The following is a 21,110-nucleotide window of genomic DNA, read 5'->3' as shown; positions in this document are numbered from 1 at the left end:
TAAACAGACGAGATCCGCAGGAGACCAGAACATATTTCCCTTCCTGAGCTGGACTTATCTTCCACAACCAATACTATGAGTTTCCGAAAATGGTTTCATTTACAGGGAAAGGAGGTTTTCTGCTAAGGCAGTCCTTGGTCTCTGATGGGAGTCACCATTAGGCAATTCCCAAGCCAGATGTCTTCTCAGATAGCGCTACCGAGACCCCATACCAATAGGCAACAGATGCAAAACCAACCAACCTCATAGCAACCAACCGCTTTGTGAGCACAGCAGTCAAACCATTGCCCCAGGACTTACAGTCTGCACAGCCTCTTCAGGGTAGTGAAGATACTCCTCCTCTCCTGATCACGTCTACAAGTGCCTTCACCACTTGGACTTGAGGGTGGCAAGCTGTACCGGAAATGAGTCGTGTTGCGAAGGAAGGGCCACGCGGCTGCTCAGCCTTAGGTACAGCAAGGAGAGAGCGTTCCTTCCCTGCAATCACATACATTTACTCAGCAGGTGATACAATAGGAGAAACACAAAAGCAAACTAAGGAGAAAATGATTTCCAAAGAGTTGTCTTTTTTTTTTTTTTAAAGCTTGGAGAGCTTTTCAAAGCCTGCACTGACATAAATAAGGACCTGTAGTTTTCCAAAAAGCATTTCAGTTACACAGATAACTAAAACCATAGAGAAGAGCTAGAGCGCAAAAGAAAAGAATACAATGCACAGGAAGCTGTACTGAAGCATGGATTCCCATTGATGTCAAAACAACAGCACAAAGGATCATAACAAAGAATTGCAGGGGGGAGGAAGAAAATGACAGTCATCTTCGTCAAAATGGTACTTAGAAAACTCCAGAAAGTTACTATGCCTATTAAAATCAGACATAGGAACCACAAGTCTTTAATTTATTTGCAAAAATACTTCCAAATACAGGAGCAGCAGAATTATGAATGCCTGGCTCTGCTGCCAGCCCAAGGCCAGATGCATCTCCCAGACACACAGTCATCTTCTGGTCCCAGACAAGTTCTGTAGTGCTCTGTAGATTTAATTAAAACAATATTTTTTTCTCCTAAGGTCCACCACCCCCTACTCTCCTTATGTTACATGCATCTCAATTTACCATTAATCACAAGTCCAAGAAATGATCATAATTATCCAAAACAATCAGCTTTGACATTGATATTTCAGGTAGTTTTTTGCTGGAGACACAGCCCAAAGCTACTAGTCATCCGAGAAGGAAAAAGGTGCATGTGATTTCCCTACAAACCCGTGAGCTGTTTTGAGAAAGAGAAAGCACATGTTCATACGTAAAAGCAAATGACCGCATCCCCTCGGACAGTGAGTCTCAGTGACGGTGAATCTGAGTTTCATACCTGGGGTTTACCTATTACCTGGGATTTTTTGCCTGGCTTATTCCAGCCCTCTGCCTTCCTGTGTGATAGAGGAGTGATGCCAGGCCCCACAGAGCAACCCAGTAAGCTTTCCACATACTTCGGGCAGGCTCACAACCCATACAGCGCAACAGCAACAGTTTAAAGTGAAGCTGCTCCCTCCTTAATGGCTGTAAAATTATAGAAGCAATTTCCTTTTATATTGCAATGTATTTACTAACAACTAGCCAATTTACTAACTTGCACAGTTATAAGAAAACAGCATCAAAGGTGCGGTTAAAGAGAGACGGCATTTTCGTTTTCAGCTTAACTTTGCTTTTCCTGACTTTCCGTATCACAGCCATGCTGTGGCATGCAGACTACTTCTGCGCGGACTTATGTCCTGTAGATTAGGTGTGAGTAAATCTATTTTCGGTGAAGACTGACTTTACCCTCTCGTTCAGCGGCTAGTACGTTTAGGCAGGCTGTGGAAGACCTGGATTTTGTGCCTTTTTTCTGCTCGGGAAGTGTAAAGGATGGCTTAGCTATATGCCTAGAGGGTTTTTCAGGCAACAAGAACGGTTCTCAAGCACTTGGGAGGCTGCATAATTAAATATAGCATACTTAAGCCGTCACCACCACGGGGAGGGAAGCCCCCGTGCCCCTCTAGGCTGGAGCATCGGTCTCGCTGCCTGTACACGCGAGTAGGCTGTGCCGCGCAGATCGCTGTGGCACAGCCTGAGGGAGACTCACGTGCGGCGATTAGAAAGTTCACCTGAGAAGCAGAAGTTTCCATTCATGTCTCTACCTGGCCATTACTTGACTTTCGCTTCCAGAAAATCAGCCGGAGAATGACGAAGGAGCTCAGCCCTCGGACTGAAACCCCTCCATGTGCTACAAGTTGGACAAATATCCTATGGAAAGAAGTTGGGCCTGAAGTCCACAACGTGATTTCATAAATGATGAGTCTGGATTTTTGGACAGGCCCTCTGTCTGCTCAAGTAACGTTAAAACAGTAACACAAGAACTTCTTGTTCAAGAAATTGCAATAAGGGAAGAGTAGGGAAAAAGAGCCCCCAGTGATGAATGGGGGCAGGGTAACAGGCTCTAACTGCCTCCAGATTTTACAGTGCCCCCATAAACATGATCCACAACAGCAATAAAGTCAGACTAATATGATGCAAAAAGGACAGTTACAACAATATGCAGTGGTCAATCATACACGCGGCCTGACAACTTTATTACTGCAGTAGGTCATTATTACAACAGGACATTTTAGCACACATAAGATACTTCAAGAGAGAAAGATGGCTACAGGACAAGGTACATTACTAACAGCAATAATTACATCCCACGCTGGTATTTCGCTAACAGGAAGAGACAATAACACCTCATAAGCTGGAACAGCATCTAAACCTTCGCCCTGAATCACAGCCAGCCCTTCAATGTAACATTACAGGAAGCCTTTTGTTTTTCCTAATTACCTATCACAAAGTTTGACTTTACCTAACAAACACACATATGCAGAAAATGATACCCTCGTTTGCCTGCAAAGAAAAAGTTTTTCTCTGTTTTTTTTTCTTTATAGATAATAATCTTTTAAATGTCTACACAGCTAAGACACCTCACGGCTTGCTTTTTCATCTATTTATTATTCTCCCAATCAATTACACTCTGCTACTCCTCATAACTGCACTTTGAATGTCAAAAAAAACCCAGGACTTCAGAAGGATATAAGGAAGAAACCCAGAACCCCATGAAGATCCTTGGTACCACTAGACCCCCCCCAAAATCTGGCTTTCTTTAAAGAGCCTGCTCCTCCTTTCCTCCCTCTCCCCTCTCATGTGACTTTGGCTCAAGTTCTCTGAAGTTTTCTGTGCATCAACACACATTATGGCGCAAAGAGGTTATCTTCTGATTTTTCGCATTAGTCTGCCTTAACGAACCTGTAAGTTTAGCATTGCTCGTTGTAATTCTAAAATAAAACTTCAGGGTAGGTTTTTCTGATGACATTAATGATCACTGGACCAGCAAGGATGAAAAGTCATTTTCTCCTGCTGTCTCAGGTGTTTTCATGATACGATTTTATCCTAAACAAGGAGAGCATATACTTGTATATAGCTGCATACCACAAAGGGAAAAAAAGATTAGCAATCTGCCAAAAATGATCCAAACCAACAACAACTACTTACCACAGAGCCCTACCAAATTAGTATTGTAAAGTACCATACACAAGGGAGGAAGAAAGATGGCAGGGAAGAAAGAGTGGAAAGGAGGAAACAAGAAAGACTGAAATTCATCCTTGAATCATTTAGCTGAAGTCAGTGGAATGATTTTGGAATGAATTTGCTCCTCTGTGAATGGCTTTCACCTCTCCAGGCAACAATAACTTTTTCTCAGGAGACACCTCTACTTCAGCGTGACAAAACAGAAACATGCTATGAGAGGCTCAAACACTCAGCAGCCACCTCTGAAGCCCTCAGATCTTCATCTCGGATAACCAAGGGCAGGAGCGGTTCACTGAACTGTTCCTTCTAGAGGGGCAATATCTCAGGGTTCATGAACACAGATCATCACCCTCTATATCCTGGACAAGGTTTTAACCCAACAGCATTCTGCGCATGTTCTGGGAGGCTGGCAGTTCATGGAAAAACAGCGGACCCCCGCCCTCGCCACCCACACACCTTATTAGTATTTTTACAGTGTTTGTCTTTAATAAGAGAAAGACAAAGCAGCGTAAAGATAACGTGTCTATGAAAAGTGAGAATGGTTAAAGAAAAGGAATGGCTTTATCGTGGTAATAATGTGAAAAACACATTGAGACTGCATCAGATGTGGCTTACGATATATCTCTGAAAAGTCTTTTTGGCCACACTCCAGCCAACCTTTATGTATGTGCTTGGCTTTTCCATGCGTAAAGTAGTTTAATTTATTTCATAAGCATCACAGAGGCTACTCACATCCATAAAAATACACGTATGAGCTGCAAGGTCACAGGTAGGCACTGGGCACACAGTGGGGAAGGAGGTCAGCAGCACTGAACCCAGGTGCTTCTGCCCCCAGGGCTGAGCCTAAACAAAACGGAAATGCAGAAGTGTGAATGGAAGTATGTAGAAGTCTCGAGACTGACCAGTTTCAGATGAAACAGGTGCAAAGCTGCCTTTGAAGTAAAGCTGTAAAGAGGGATAGATTTAGCGATACATTTGCTACATTTGTGCCAACCCCACTTAACTGCGCTCTCATAGCATGGCAAAAGCTGGGCTCCGGATGAAAGTCTAGCCCAAAGGAAATCAGTGACATAATTCCTGGTGATTTCAAGGGCTGAAAAATTCACCGCATGAGGTGGACTTACTTGCATTCCTGACTCCAAAAGTCTCTTCCTACATCTCCTCATTGTCTAGCTTAATGGTTCGGACTGGGGAGAGAAGATCAGGTTTTGGCTGGTAAATGCTATCCTACAAGGCGACAAGAATCCTCTGCCCCTGTTACTGTAAGGACGCAGAGGTAATGGCCGTGTTCCTGGAGACATGCAGAATTTCATAGCTTCAGAACATAAAATTAAGCAAAAAGTAGAACTATTCCTGTGCCAAGATACTTCTGGACATGACCCAATAATTCTCCCTGTGAACTAATCATATATGGTTTTAATACCCTGACATATTATTATTTAGAGTATTAGGACCTAGAATATAATAGAGCAAAGCTTCAGCTTTTAAAAATTCTTTAGTGGTTGTTTCTGACTTTGTAAGTTGTAATAGGAATACACAGAAGTAACAATAGTGCAGTAGTGAAAAAAATAGCATCTCAGTGGACTGACTGGCCACAGATTCCTGACACTGGGTCCCATTTCCCCTAAATAAATTCAACTTTTGGATACAAACTATGATCTCACTGATCTCTGTGAGGAATATTTCAGAATCAGGCTCCACATCCTAAGCACAGCTGAAGCCAAAGTCTCTCTCACAAAGCACCATGACCCTGTAAACTCAGCAATCTGGAGAGGACGCAGTTTGAAACAATATAAAATAAATCTTATCTATAAAATGCCTCATTATGCCATGTCTAATACCTTTAGTTATATTCTCAAACCATAACACAGAAGATGCATCAATAAAACTGATTCAGGAAATGATAGCAAAATCATCAGTTTTCATCCTTTTAAAGAATGCAGATAAATTGCCAGTAAATTCACCATCTTCTGTAGTTTTCTATTTATTCCCCTTTAGTAGAATTTTTCTAGTTGAAATATGTAAGATCAACTTTCTTTTAAGTTCGTTAACAAAAATGGCAGACAGTCCCTACAAAAGCATCAGTCACAGCAACAACATGTATCTTTTAATTAACTGGTATATCATAAAGTGAAAGGCTGTTATCGCTTTGCAAATGCAAAAGTCAAAACACATTCCTGCAGGGAATAATTCAGCCTCAGAGTACATGAGATAAAAAAATAAAACCATTTGAAAGCAGTTAAGAGGGTTTCACTTAAAATTCCTTAGGGAAAGCCTCAGCGCTCTCCCAGAGCCTGCACCGCTATTTCACATCTTCCAGCCTCCTGCGCCCAGTACTGACTTCTTAAAAGTTGTATAATCCACGTGTGCTGGCGGTGAAACACAAAGACACACTGTAGTTAAAGCAGTTTTATTTTGTACCGAGAGATAGCAGGTTTTCTTATTGTTGTGAAAACAACCACTTCAGCTCTACCCGAGGCTTTGCACGGCTGGGCAGCAAAACGGTTTGTTAGGTGAAGCCTAGGCAGGCACTGCTGGAAGAGAGAGATTTCAGAGCTAATCGGATCTTACTGTAAAGCCTACGGAGGCTCTTGCATTCATTACAAGCTGCAGCAATTAATAACAAGGAGAATTACACACATTAGTTCCTCCGAGGAATGGTCTGTACTTGTTAACTAAGAAGCATCCAGCAAGAAACGTCCCTGCAAGGAAAGGAGGCAGACAAAGTGCCATCATCTTATCTTTTTCCCTACGTTAAACGGATTAAATTAGTTATACCTAATATGTTCTGGAAGTGTGCAAGAATCCCAGTAACAGGAAAAATCAGTCCACCACTTATTACCCAAAAGGGGCTCAAAAATGCACAGGGTTCAAGCTGAAATATGCTTGCAAGTAACCTGTGACTATCCCAGTAAGAAGATGATGGTTATATATTGATGATATTGGTCCAGGAAAGCTTTTACAAAGTCTAATAAGAAAGGCTAATATATACTATAAAAAAGTCTACTTTTCCATTGTCAGCTTATGAATTAACTGCATAATTTCACATAAATCGATTTTGTTACTGATTTCTGAATATACCTATTTTCAATGAGACATTCGAAAAAGCACATTTCTGCATATTGTCACCATCAAAGCTACATTCATTTATCAAGTGGAGCTACTGTTACTCCAAAAATTCGGGAGCCTCAAAAAAAAATTCTCTGACAGAATGATCTGTTTTTCAGTTTGTGATGGAAATGGAAAACACTGAATTTCATCAGTGTTTATTTTTACTCAGGAATATTCCACCTCAATTACTTGTGCAAATGAGGTTATTTTTCTCATATTTAAGAGATCTGCCTTGACACAAATATCATTAGAAATATATCAGAATGCATAAAGCCAGTACATTTAGAATATTTGAATATTATTCTAAAAATGGTTTTGCATTTGGAAACCTAGAAAACTGGATCTTTTATTCCAATTCTTCAGAAAACCATAAATTAAAGGTTAATCGAGAGCAATATTCACCTAAAACAGTTGAACACACGCAAGAAGCTACACTGCTTGCTTCAACATTGCTGCAACATATAGCTGCAAAAATATTAACATTTTGCCTCTTGCACAGCCACAATGAACAGAGAAAATAAAATAGACATTTTGGAATACCGGTCATCATATGTTTGGACGCATTTTCAGGTCACAAAAACCCATACATTTTTTAAAACAAGGTCTATAAAGCTGGATTATGTAACATCTTCTACCTCTTTCATAGCTATAAACATAAGTCTTGAACACAAAGCAAGCCGGTGGTACACTGAGACAAATCCACGTGGGTGCCCCTAGAGCGCAGATAACTTCTCCGAGGGGTGGCACCACCTTCTTCCACCAGGGAGAGACGCAGCCCAGGAGGGCAGCGTAGCCCATAACGAAGGCAGAACAAACTTGGGGCAGGGCTTTAGCCTCAGCAAGACAGAAAAAAAGATGGATTTGCTAGGTCCATTTCACACTTTTTTCAGGCAGAGCTCTGGTGCAAATTAAACCTGAGGTTTGGGCAGCGGTGGTAGAAGATCAAAGTCATCTGGCAGAAGAAATCCTCAAAATCTCTTCTCAGGTATGAATCCCAGACAGCTCAACTTCACTTGTGCCTTGTAGGTACGAAACACAAACTCCTGTTAAAGCACTGCAGGCATTAAAAGCACTGCATAATCAGCTAGCTCATGAAATGAAAAGCATTGAGTGTGAACATGCAGGCTTGGGTTCATGAGACCAGCCAAAATAAGCAGGATTCAAAGCTGCACAGAAGTAGCTCACCCACAAGCCAGAGCTCAGAGAGGGTTGCCTTCGCCAGCCCGGTCACGGGGAAGAGCGCGAGGGACAGCAGCCTCCGACAGACGCAGCCTAACAGCGCCCGAGAGTCTGCTAAGATCTCTTCTCATGCCTTTGCAGCATGTCAGCTCTCTTCACCAGGGGCTGAAGAACAGCTTCTCACTCCTCAGCTTTTATTGTGCTCTTTGCAAACACCGCTTTCTTCTCCATTAGCTTTCAGACAGTTTCTAGGCAGAAGAGCTGAATGACTTAATCATAAAAGGCTTTAAAACACGGGTAACTGCATAACCTTCTCCTGACTTGGAGTGGCTGACAAGCACTGAAGTAAATCTGAAAACTCTGGATGAGGTGGATTTCCTACGCGAGCGACCTGGCAGTGCCCAACATAGAGATGCTGTATTTCTCCCAGTCCTCGTTGGAGGCCGGTTTCTTGACAGGTCGATAATCCTGTAACCTACAGGATGACGTTACAATCCTTGGAGCAAAGACAGTGAAGCCATTTTTAAGTTGCTTGCACATGCCCAATCATACCTTAACAGGACTTCAACAAGCGGGAGCAGCCAGGCCTTACTCATTTTTTTATGCCACACATCTTTAAAACAGTGGTGGATGGAGGTTTGGAATAGCTATTTTCCACCAAAAGCTGGTCAATCAAGACTGACAACATGGGACAGTCTGGTAACATCTCCTTAACACAAAACTATACCCTATCGCAAGTCATCCCAAGCTGCTCATCCTGCCTTCGTTGACAGCTTTTATGAGTTTAGCCGCCGGGGTTAGCACCTGAAGACAGTCGCTAGCAATCTGCCATTTATCAAAATTTCGGAGATCTCCATATGTGCGCCACCATGGCTGAACCTTAGCAGTGTGTGAGGCTTTCAGAGGGCAGCAAGGGGCAGGGAGACGCTGCCAAGCATGCTATTCATCTGCGCTATTCTCTGTTTCCTGCAGTTCTGTAGCAAAAAATCAGCAGAGCAGAGCTTTTCACTGGTATTACCACATGCTGCCAAATCACTTATTCATATAAGGTAAAATCTTACGAGAAGATGTGGTGGTTTTGTGAATGGGAGATGCTCAAGCGGTCAAGCTGGCCAGTTATTATCACCAAGGCCAACATGAATGGGCTTTGCTGCTTTATATACGTATTTTCACATCCAGATAATCCTGTGTTACATGGCCATTCGAGAGCAGGCTGTGATTATAAAAAAAGCAACTTTTACTTTCCTGTAATGGGGTGCTCGGGGAGACCTACTCATCTGGCCTCCTGCATGGCTTGCGTCCAAGCCACTGAACTCTCTTATTGACCCAGACAACATGGTCACAACCAGTCTGCAGGCCGAGACCAGTCTCTGTGCTTGACCAGCAGTCATCTGGAGGAGGGTGAGTTGGTAGAAACCCAAACTAAGGGAGGGCCACTGCTAACATGCTAACAGCACGGATGGTTGTGGGGCTGTGGCCAGCCCTGGTGCTGTGGCCACCCCTGGTGCTGTTTCATTTCCCTCACGACTCAGATATGAGAAAAGAAGGAAATACCAGCAATGAAGGCAGCTTTGATCGTTTCCTTCAATGGCTAAGATATGGTGGCATAAAGGGTGATATAAAACTTAATGGACGAGGATATAATAGAAAAAAAACTTGGGAGGAAAGATCATGAACTCTGATTTGGGAAGGGCAAACTTGGAAAAACAGTTAACGTGTAAGAACACAAACAACCCAGAGCAAAGGCTTGCCTACCGTCCTTCATAGTCTCCTTCCTCCACAGTATTTTGAACAGCAGGGGCTAAGATTTAGTTGAAGTCCTCTGGTACTATATTGAAAATCATAATAATATCATCAAAAACAATAAAAGATGTCTTAAAAACTCACATGGCTCTTAAAAATCTCTGCCTCCTTCACAGCAAGAAAACACCGCACGGACTTTATGAACAGTAGATTACTGCCCTTGCTAACCTTGGACCAGGTATTTTTCATATCCCCAATATTTCACTGGTTTTCATATCTCCAATATTTCACTGTTTTCAATGACAGCAGAAAATCATAGACACAAAAATGCGTGGATTCTGCAAATTTAGTGTTGTTCCACACTTTTGCTGTGTCCCTCAAGATCAGGCTTTGATATGAAAAAACACCCTTGTGTTGATACGTATTTACATTACAAAGACCTTTCACAGTAAAAAGCATTACCTTTTTTTTAACTCAGTCATAGAAGTACCTGCCTCAAGTCGAAAATAAATAAATAAATGAAAGGATGGTAAGACTCCCCATCTACTCACATTAATGAAGTCCTAATTTCAAAGATTAGTAGAGACTTTGTAAAGGGTACTATCCTAAAACTTAGATTAATTTGCTAGAGGGTCACCTTGATTATGGAAAAAGGCTTAATTTTTACCAAGGAAGAGAAGAATAAGGACCAAACAATATATTTTCCCCTGAAAAAGTCTAGCCACACTACTTAATTTGCCATTCAGGCACATATTCACATTAATAACAACAGCAACAGTAATTAACAAAACATTCCAGCGCCTAAAGTAAAATTCCCTCAATGCTTCAGTTCCTAGGGACCGACTGGAAAAACCTAAAGGATGCTTAAGAAAAGCCTTTATAAACACTACAGACAGGATATACACTTAATTGTGCCCTGTGCCTGCCTTTCAGTCCCTATATCATTTTGTGTCATTTTAATCACTTTTGGTCATGTATTAAATAGAAGGAGCTGATGATCATGATAAAAAACAGGGGGGACAAGGATTTATTTTTTCTCAACAAAATTGGCAGTAAAAAAGTAAAAAAAAAGTAAAAGAAAGATTTAAAAAAACCCACAGAGGGAATGTGCAGTTTGTTGACTATCCACCACTCCTTGAAAGGTCTGATCTAAGAGCTACATAGGGTCTTGTCAGATATTCAGCTCTGAGTTATCCACAACGAGAAGAAAAGAGCACAGTAGAAAGTCGCTTTTGCTCCATAACCACGTGTGGCACAGAATCTCACCATTGCAATTATTTTAAAATATTATTCCAGTGAAGTAACTTCAGTAAAGGGAAAACCAGCATGGAAAAAAGGGACAGCAAAAAAGAGTTCGTCTTGCTTTTAGCACTTCGAAATCTAGGAAGGAGGACGAGGGAAGAAGATACATTTAAGGCACCTCCCCACTGCCCAAGCACAAGATTTGGCCAGCAAGCTGTCACAATTTTTACAGCTTCACTGAGCTTATGCTAGCCCTTTCTGGGGCAAAACCACTCACAGCCCCTGTCAGCCGAGCTCCTTCCCCCTCTACTCCACTGGCCTTTCTCCCGGAGACTTCGCCCCAGTCGCAGATGCGGTGCTGCTGGGCACTCTGAAGGTGAAAAGTAGGACACAACTACAGTTGCAGCAAAACATACCCATTATTTCCTTCGTACCTGTATTCTCCAGACAACGCAAAGGACACCAGTTTTAGTACATAGGTATCCTTTGCCTTTTTCCAACTTCTCGGCAAAACACCCACCTCCTGATAACAGCAAAAAACCCATACAGCTAACGTGTTGCGCCTCTTTCCATACGCCGCAGGCATTGATCCGGGTAACCTCTGTCTGATCAATGGATGGAATAACTTCAGTGAGCTCACGCCACGAGCGCTAAGTGTCGCAACTTACTTCTGCTCAGAAGGAAATGCAGATGGAGAGGAACGACGGCTCCACATAGCGACACAAGCGTTTCTCTAGGAAGTCCTGAAACATGAGGCTGTTGTTTTTTGAATTGCAAGGGCATCTTCCGGCAGACTTTTTACTGCTGTCCAAAGCCCTATACTTTTTTATTTTTACAAAATGATATAATTGGAATCATATACTTGTACCACAGACACCGCTTCACTTTTACAACACAGCAAAGCAAAACTGATGTGTATTGATCTGTCCAGACAGCTTTGATAAAGTAGAACTCCTTATACAGTGTAATTTCCCTCCTGATTGTGTTTCTGTATCTTATTATTTGTATTTCACAGAGAGAATATTTTACTCATTCAGTGGGCATTAATCGTAACTTTACTGATACAGAGCATCTCACTTTTGTGGTTACTATGGGACTGAGATCCAGCACAGTACAGTTTTATATTGAAGACATATTTTCACTTATTTCACTGTAACTGAAATGCTAGTTGAATTACATGTCTCTTACCTAACTAGGCTTCAGATTATTAGCTCAAGAAATAGATCTTTTCAACTATTTTTATTCCTATACCTGGTAAAAATATTTTTTGTTCTTTTGAATGACGAAACAAAAATCCTGAAATGTATCTGCACAACCACCTTCTCAACGAGACAGTAAGCAATTCATATAACCAGCAGCTGTAACGTGGATGAAAAATACCAGGAGCCAAAATGGTATAAAATGGTATTATTGCATGAACCAAAAGCATCCCGCATTGCACAAAGTAAAGAGCAGCAAAGAAGCCTGCAAGAAACGCCTTTGAGACACACGTTGGGAGAGGCAGCTCCTCCTACACTTTCAGCAAACTTCTTGCAGGAACATCCCATGGAAACTACTTTAGAGGCTTGGGGAGGGCCAGGTACGGGGACGATTCTTATTATTTGTAGGTCACAGACAGAACATTTTACTCATTCAGTGACGTGAACGGTAACTTTGTGGTTCACTGTAAGTAACCATTAGCAGCAACACGAGCGGGAACATACCTGCGGTCATCCCACGTTTTATCGGTCGGCTTTTACTTTTTTCCCGTACATGCAGACCTCAGGCTCCAGCGCCTTTGAAGATATTCTTTCTCTGTTCAGACAACTACAAACTTCCTCCTGTGGAAAGAGCAACAGCCTGGATGAACCCCATGCAGAACTTTCCCTCTTCTTGTGAGTTTGCCTATGACTCCTTGAGCCACCATTACTTGATAATATCCATTTGCCACTTGCCCGGGTGCCAGGATGCTTTTATTTACTCTCTTCTTAAGATTTTGCCATATGCACCTAAATCCTCCATCATTATCATTTGTTGTTACATAGATCTATACTTCACAAACCCCATTGCCTTCAGGGTGGGAGGAAGCCAGAGAGAGACTGACAAACGTTCGCATAGGTTGTTTGGCATTAGTCATCATTTCTCTTAGTGATTTTGTTAGTTACCATTTCCCCTGCAGTAGTCAAATATTAATGAAATCTAGACCACTTCTGTAAATATGGCAGAGCTAGATACACAAATTGGTTTTACATACAGTTTATAGATTCAGTAGAACCATGTCTACAACTGCATTGGAAAGATTTTGCTTTAGCCAAGAGAAAGCAGATTAGGCTGTTATTTAAATTCATTATTTTGGGAAGAAAAAAAAATCCACACCTTGATATTACCCAGTCTGACTTAGAAGTGATATAGGAAGCAAGACAATGGAAGAAGAGCCTTGTCTGAAATCCCATGAGATGCTGAAAGCCAGTATTCCTAGACAGGAAAGTAAGGTGAGAGAACAGATTCCAGCAATAATTCCACTATGACATTTTCAACCCCTTCATATATGAAACGAGATGGACATGAGTCCTTGCACTCTCACGTCACCCTGTCTCCTTCGCCTCTCACAACAATAAAGTGGAAGCTGGTGGTCAAAAAGACAACTCATTCCTGCCCCAAACTTCCACAAGGGCTTATGGCTCCCTTGCTTGCTTTGGCTCCACGGCAATGCCTACGTTGCCAGAAGGTGTTGTTCTGTTTTCTCTGTCGGTTTCCTCTTCTGCCAGGTATTGCGGTAGATGATGCAACGAATCGCTTTTAATTCAAGAGATTTCCCTTTCTAATTGACCTCTGAAATTGCATTAGTCTGCATTTATGCTATCGTTACCAACAAATCTTTTTTTCTTCCCCGTTAAAAGCCAAATCTGCTCATCCAAAAATAGTTTCTGCCCTTTAGCCCTACGGATTTTATGTGTATATTTTTCTTATTATCATCTCATGCTTTTAGTTTCAGTAACGATATTCCAGTAATTAGAGACAAACTGGCATGCAAATTGCTACTAGCAGGTTACCCTCAGTTATCTCATTTATAGCATGATAAAAATTTTACTTCCAGGGAAGTCAAAAGCAACGACGGAGAGAAACAACTCACTATGCACCAAGCGGTGGCTGACACCCAGGGCGATGTGCTGGCTTTGCAGCCCAGAAGCACTATCATAATTTCAAGCTATTCCATGGCCAGATGTTCACCGTTATTGTTAAAACACATCCTGGAGGTTGTTCATTCTGGCAATGCTCCCTGCAGTGGGTTTCTCTGCCCTTTGTCTCCCCCGCATGCTGCCTCCAAAGCACTGATGCAAAGATTTGATCTCTCTCTCATTTTGCAGATGTGTTTTCTAATTTATGAACCTCAACTTCTCCGTAAGCCTGCATCACAGCAAGGCTTCCTGTCTTCTGCCCTGCAGCTCTATCCCAGCCTCCTTCTAGCCGCAGCTTGGGATCACATTTAGGACATAGCAGATACTCACGCACTGAACTGTGGACAGAGGGCTGCCACACGAGTTAAGGAGGGAAGAAACGGAGCCTTTCACCACCCAAAGCACAAATGTTTACAGCTCAAGTTAATTCTCCAAGCTGCATAATGTACTACATGATCACCACGGAAAACCGCAACTGTCTGTGTTAGATCAGTGAACCAAAAATACACTCCTAATGATGACAGACACCCATGTTTTAACTTACTCCTTCAGTGTGGTGTTTTTAAGCACATATGTTAAGTAGCTGCAGACCTCTTGGTTGTGCAGAAGGTGACAATATTCCCCACGCTGCCACTTCTATACTGAAACAGGGCCATGCTTCCCTCCTGGGTCAGCATCCACAACTAATGGGAACACCTCTGATTTTAGTGAGAATGAAAGCTCCACACAGCCAGCTTAAGAAAGCTTTTGTACTGTGCATCTGTCCTTACTTAGACATAGGGTGTTATCTCCAGCGAGCGAGGCTGGCAGTGAATTACTTGTCCCTTCTGCCTAGCAGTGCCACAGCTTAGGTAACTGGAAATAAGAAATTCAGGAGAAAGAGCATTCCCTCGGTGAAGTGAGGGGCCATCAGCTAAAAGGGCCTATCAAGGTTGCAACACATGGGATAACATTGGACTTCCCCAAATTTCCTTCCCCAAATTATTACAGGCAAAGCCAGGCCCCAGTAGAGGGGCAGAGAAGCTGCAGAGTTAAGCAGAAGGAGCCATGGACCGTGACAAAGATGTCTCGCTGCCATCCGTCAAGCCAGCTCTCCGTTTGGATGTGCACATATTTTCTTTCTTTCCCATAAATGCACACGCTGGCGGTCATTCGCGAGGGTCTTAATTCATTAATTTTCTGAAGTCCTTTCAGATCTTGATGTTTTATCAGCATAGTTTTGATCGCCAACGTTGATCTACGAAATTCGTTGGAATAAATAGGTGCATCGCCGCCCTGCAAGAAAATGCAGTATCGCCGCTCCCAATGAAAGAGCGCCGTGACTAACGGCAGCATCAGGAATCTGATGCTCTCCAGAACTAGTGCTGTATATTAAAACAGCCCTTCTGTACTGATAACTTTCAGAAAGGACTATAATAGCATCCTTTCAGCTCGAGCTTTACATCTCTCCAGATACTTCACCGCACTCCTAACTTCAATATCACCTTCCTTTTAATAGCAAGGCTCTGCATTATAATATCCCTTGTGCTTCGGCAGGGCCAAAAATACCACTGCGGTTGATAGCAGAGACAAAGTTTAGGATTTGTCAGGCATTTTTTCAGAAACCCCTGTATTCATACATTTGATGTAGACATTCCTTGTGGTCTGAAAAGCAATCGCACCGATTGCCAGCGGAGGGGACTTCCTTTGTCCTTGTCAAATTAAAAGAGTAAATAACAGCTGATGGAGGCGGACGGGAGGGAGGTTAATCCAAGTATATCTGAGCATGAACTTCCTCAGTTTTTGTAGGCTGATTAGAGCGGGCAATTCCAGCACGGGCCAGGCAGTGGGCATTTTTCCTAGGAAGAAAATCCTAACAGCAGAGCAGGCTGCTAACAGCTTATTCCCTATTTATTTTAGACGAGCTGTGGTTGCACAGTTGGGGCTTCAAGTGGGCGAGGAGCCTTACAGAACCTAGGCAGCTGCTCTGTGAAGGTGAAGGGCTGCTTCCTCCCGCTCCTGCCACGTGCTGGCTCTCCCTTTCTGCTCAGGAGACATGTTCTCCCCCAGAACCTCCTACAACACAAAAAGCCCCCCAAGACAGGGTACCTAGGAGGCAGCTGCTTACACACCTGGCCACAGCTGGCTGCTCCAGAGGCTGGTTTGATTCCTGCCTCTACCAGGGACCAGGTTCGGGCTGCTTTGCCCAGCCACGTGGTGCGCCACGGCGGCAATATGCTCGTAGGAAGCGTAATAGTGTTCACCAGCGACCACAGTTAGACCGTCAGGTCTAACTATGCACAACCTGAACCCCAGCTATGACTCTGCTTTATGTACACTTAAGTAGCCTAAAACAGCTGCGTTTTAACTAACTCCAACAGCAGTCAACAGGAAAAGTGGCACAGGGTTGAGCCGCCTTGGCAGGTCTATCACCCCCTTGCCATGAGAACTAAAATTGGACGCGCACCCGGTGCAAAGAATGGTCAGTGGGGGTCAGCAGAAACAGCGCAAAGTGGGCTGGAAGAGAAAATAACCCATCCCAGAAACTCAAGTTTCCAGACTGTGCGGGTAGCATGGGTTCGCACAAGGGGAACGTCCGTGTTATCACGAAGGAAAACGTTCTCATAAAAATATCTCCTATTCCTCCCCACAACTTCCTCTGCTCCTTTTTTCCCTCCTCCCTGCGCTGGTGAGCCTGAATATTCCCAGGAACTGAGAAATTCAAGGCACTCATAAAAGCAGCAATAACTCAGCAGCAAATCTGAGTAACGCTTTTGTTTCAAAGAGCCAGGCCACTTTTCAGCGGGTTTGGTGAATCTCGTAGGATCCATAATGGCTTTCTCAATACAAGCTAGAAGCAAGGGAAAAATCTTTTTTTTTTTCTCTCTCATTCCATTTATTCCCTAAATATTCTGCATCTATCATCTTTTTTTTATCTGATTGGGGTTTTTTTAGCTTCACTTAGCTATCCTTATGTCTTCTTTTGCAGTGTCCATCTCAAGCAAAGACTGAGGACAGTGTTTAATATAATTAGATACCGCAGAAAGAACCAAGACAAGCCAAAGAACAAATCCATATATTAAAATTTCCGTTCCTTCATTTGCTGTCATATCTTCACCACCTGCCTATAATAAAATAATGCTAGATAATAACAATTCCTGTAGCATTACGCTTCAGATGGCTCTTAACCTGCGAGTCCCCTCTGAATGTGCATGAAAACAAGCAAAGTTTTGCCACATCATGACCCACATTACTGCAGAAATAATCAGCCAGCGCCACAGAAGCTTTTTTGAAAAAAAAAAAAAAAAGGCTAAGACGTACAAAAATTGGTGAGATAAAAGAGCTACTGTATAAATCATATTCTTCGTATTAATGTTATGCATCTTTATTTTCCAGGAATCAAAATAGTGCACTATGTGTGTATTCAGAAATCATAGTCATATTCTGAAATGTTTAATTTACATGCAAATTAGATTCAGGGACCTACCAGTTGCCGATATTCCCTTTTAGTCATAAACTGGCCTTTAAGCTTAACTGAAAAGATAACATTACGGCAACAAGATTATTATTGGTCCTGTAAACGTTTAGTTTTAAAAAGACATACAGATTTGACTCAGAGAACAGGAGCTGTACCGCACAGGAAAAAAAAAAAATCCAGACATGACAACAATGAAAAATCTTGGTTTCCAGAGCAGCAAACATGAACCAGCTTAATTTTAGCATAAACTTAATAAAACTAAGACTTTGGGAATTACACTGTTTTCTAACACACTAATTGTCTAGCTGAAGAAGTCTGTATAGAGTCTTTATTTTTCCAGAAAAAAATGCTGATCATTTACTCTATCTGGCATACTAACTGTTACCTTAGCCCAAAATATTTCAGTGATGTACTACTTAAAATGCTTTCACATTGGTGACGGCTCCAGAGGTACGTAACAAGCCCTTAAGTCACGTAAGGCGCTGTTAAGTCAAGCCTGATGAAGTGAAAGGAAGAACCCCAGGTCGTGAGGCTTTTAACCACCCAACAGCTCTCTCTGCGACAAGCCTTGAAAAACAGCTCTCCAGAGAGTGGTTTTGATGCAATTTTAACAGAAGCATTGGGCTACTCAGTAGTTCCACCCCATGAGAGCACTGTTACGGTATTTAGCCTTGATCATCATTTTAACAAGTAAAAATGTGATTTGCATAGAAAGTGTATTTCCTAAAGCTGAAATATAAAATATAGATACACTTTTTCCAATGGTTCACATTAGGTTAGATGAGTAGAAGATACTGAAAAATAAGTGTTTTAACTTTACCTACCTCTGGCTCAAGAGGGCTAAACGGAACAACTGTAAAGACATCTTAAATGTGGTATATTAAAAAGGTGCATGTTTTCATTTTAGAGCCCTTTCCACGGAAACAGAGGGCACCAGACATCTTGCAAGACCAAGCCTTTTCATCTATGAAGGACTAAAATCTTGTGAATAGCTCCTATTTCATGGACAAGGAAATCATTTTCTGTAACTCCCTCACAGTGATTTTATATAAGTAGAAATACAAGATTATAGCTTCATTACATTGTCAACGTGTGTGATTACAACGCCAATACGAATTCAGCGCTAACCTGCCGAGAGCCTGTGATGGCTTCATTATAATGCAAGAATATACTAAGAAATTGCTTTGGAAGTCCATGAAAATGCCATGACGATGTCATTAAGAGTCTTTTGCCACATGAGGGGAAAACAATTTGAATGCTACTTGCATAGAGCTTCTTATTACAAGGATTTCGCACTGGAAGATCAGTTCAGCACAATGATTTCCATGCGTGGCCGTAAGACTTTCACATGCACGTAGTTACTAAATAGGGGCATGAGGTCTACCTGCACAGGCGGTGTTCGGCTTCCACTGAAGCGTGAGATGGTAGAAAGGTGATCCCCATCAAGGGTGTGTAATTAGAGCCTTGTTCCAGTGTCAACCTCGGACTAAAGTGGCAGCAGTCATTTCATCATGCAGCTGGAGAAGAAGGAAATCTTCCTTTCCCAGAAGTAGATAATGCTAGCGGTAAGTCAGCCTTGCAGCCCGAGTGAGTTACATCTCCAGAGATAGCCCTGGCAGACCGCTCACTTAAGTAGGGCTTTGCAACAGGAAATTAAAAAGTAGGTAAAACTCATCTGTTTGGATCCATACAGCTGGACAGTGGCAAGTTAAACGCTCCATCACCAACCTTAAAAAATAGGTTAACTCTGTTTGCTCTTAAAGGCACTGCTTTCCTGTGAGATCAGCCTCCTAAATACAGCCTGTATCCCATCTCCCCTCAACCCAGTAGGATATTTGCCTTCTGATGGTGCCACACACGGCACAGAGACATGGGGAACAGCCAAAATTTTATGTTATTACCTTGTCATGACCTTGTCATTTCTTTGGTCTTTAAAACTTTATGCACAGGGAAGGATAAGCTCACTTCCACAGAAAGGTCATCATACATACCAGGAGAAGAGAAATCCAGCTAGTTAAACACACACAAGTCCCAAAATCTCTGTGACTTCTCATTGCTAAGTGCCCATCAGACACACAGTGCCCATCTTCTCCTGCCTATGTTTCCTAGCTCTGTTTCTCCCAACATCCTCAGAGTATGCCATAAGACTTAACGTCATAAATGTCCTCAGCTAATTTAAGTACTTCAGCAATGTCACTTCTTAATTATGTGCCAAGCAAAAAAAATCCATTTTTTGGTCTTTTCTTGGATAGAAATTCCATCCGTTATCTTGACTGTTTTACCCCAGAATGTTTTTTTACCGGCTTATCTCTCTCTCTCTTTTTTTTTTTTTTTTATTTTTTGAAACTGAATGACCAAAATTTGACCCTATGCGCTGAACACCATCTAAAAAGTACTTCATAAAGTGCTGGCACAATACCTAGGAGACAGCAATTTTCCCCTCTTGACCCAAACCAGTATCTTATTAAACAACCTTTGCTGCTGCTATTTATATAGCAGGCTAGGGACTTAAATGTGACATACCTAGTTCGTTTTCCTTTACATAGACAGAATTTGACTTCTATGTTTTTTAGGCATCTCAGTGTCTGCAAATACTACTCAGTATCTACAGATATGTGTGTGTTAATTTGGAATATCAATTTAAAAAGCAGGGCATTGACGTGAACAGTTGCGAATATTTCATGTTGATATTAGAGGAATGTTTGCTGGCTTCCACGTAAAAAATTAGTTGTATTAAGTCTTACTACATCAGGAACTGCAATGCCAGGATTTAACTCTCATGCTACTCCCTGTCATATACAGAATAAGTTGTGATCATATACTTTTGTTCCCCTCCCTCCGACAACGCACTGAAATGGAATAACAGGCCATCATATAATTCAGGGCCTTACTTTAAAACCCTTCTTGAGCCAGCGTGGTCTCAGCATTTCATCTCCTGTGAAAGATTAAATGTTCTGATTGAAATTAAATATTCCCATTGAAGGTGTTCATAATGCAGAAAGGAGAAATTACAGCCTATACCTCAGCTGCCTCAGATGGAGGCAACACACAGCCCCAGCTGTGGGCAGAGGCTGGTGCTCCCGGGGAAGATATCATTGTTTCCTCTCTCAGTTTCTCTTTGTCCCTCAAAGTTTGTCCACCATGAAATGGAGATTTTCTTCACCAAGATGTTCCCGAACAGGTATCTCCGTATCACTATCACTTCTTCTTGTCATCATTTCATTTCCTGAATAATTTCACAGCTCACTGCTCTGGCCCTCTTGTAATGCTTCCATTTTTTTCAGTTTGAAGAGAACTGCTGCATTAGCAGTGATTTATTAGGATTTTATCTATGGCTAATGATGACTGATTTCAATAACCTGTTTTTTAAGCTCTCACAAACTATTGATTAGTGCCTCAGATTCACACACTACATTAACTCATTAATGATTCCTACAAGAAGCAGATAATAATGTGATAAATCATTCCAGCTGTCACAAAATTGGCACATAAAGCTCTTGCTCCGCCTGACACTAAATGTGACCATATAAATATGGTTCACTGTTTTAATTAATCTATTGTGTCCTCTACTGAATTAAGGTAGTAAACAGCCTAGTCAGACAAAAAGGACTCGACGGGTTCGCACGCGCACTT

The 21,110-nt window shown here is 42.1% G+C and overlaps 1 long non-coding RNA gene across 1 annotated transcript in view; it reads right to left on the bottom strand.

The window, feature by feature from the left end:
* Positions 1-398: 398 nt before the first annotated feature.
* LOC138067854 (uncharacterized) overlaps positions 399-21,110 on the bottom strand; it is a 34,849-nt gene continuing 14,137 nt past the window's right edge. Inside the window, exons 2-3 of the long non-coding RNA XR_011142304.1 lie at positions 12,566-12,682; positions 399-477 (exon numbers count right to left, since the gene is read on the bottom strand). This is a non-coding gene — a long non-coding RNA (uncharacterized lncRNA). The remainder of the gene's footprint in view (positions 478-12,565; positions 12,683-21,110) is intronic.

Source organism: Struthio camelus, chromosome 7 (genome assembly GCF_040807025.1).
Source record: "Struthio camelus isolate bStrCam1 chromosome 7, bStrCam1.hap1, whole genome shotgun sequence".
NCBI lineage: Eukaryota > Metazoa > Chordata > Aves > Struthioniformes > Struthionidae > Struthio > Struthio camelus.
The sequence above is the reverse complement of the archived record's forward strand: the minus strand, read 5'-3'. Positions and strand labels throughout refer to the sequence as shown.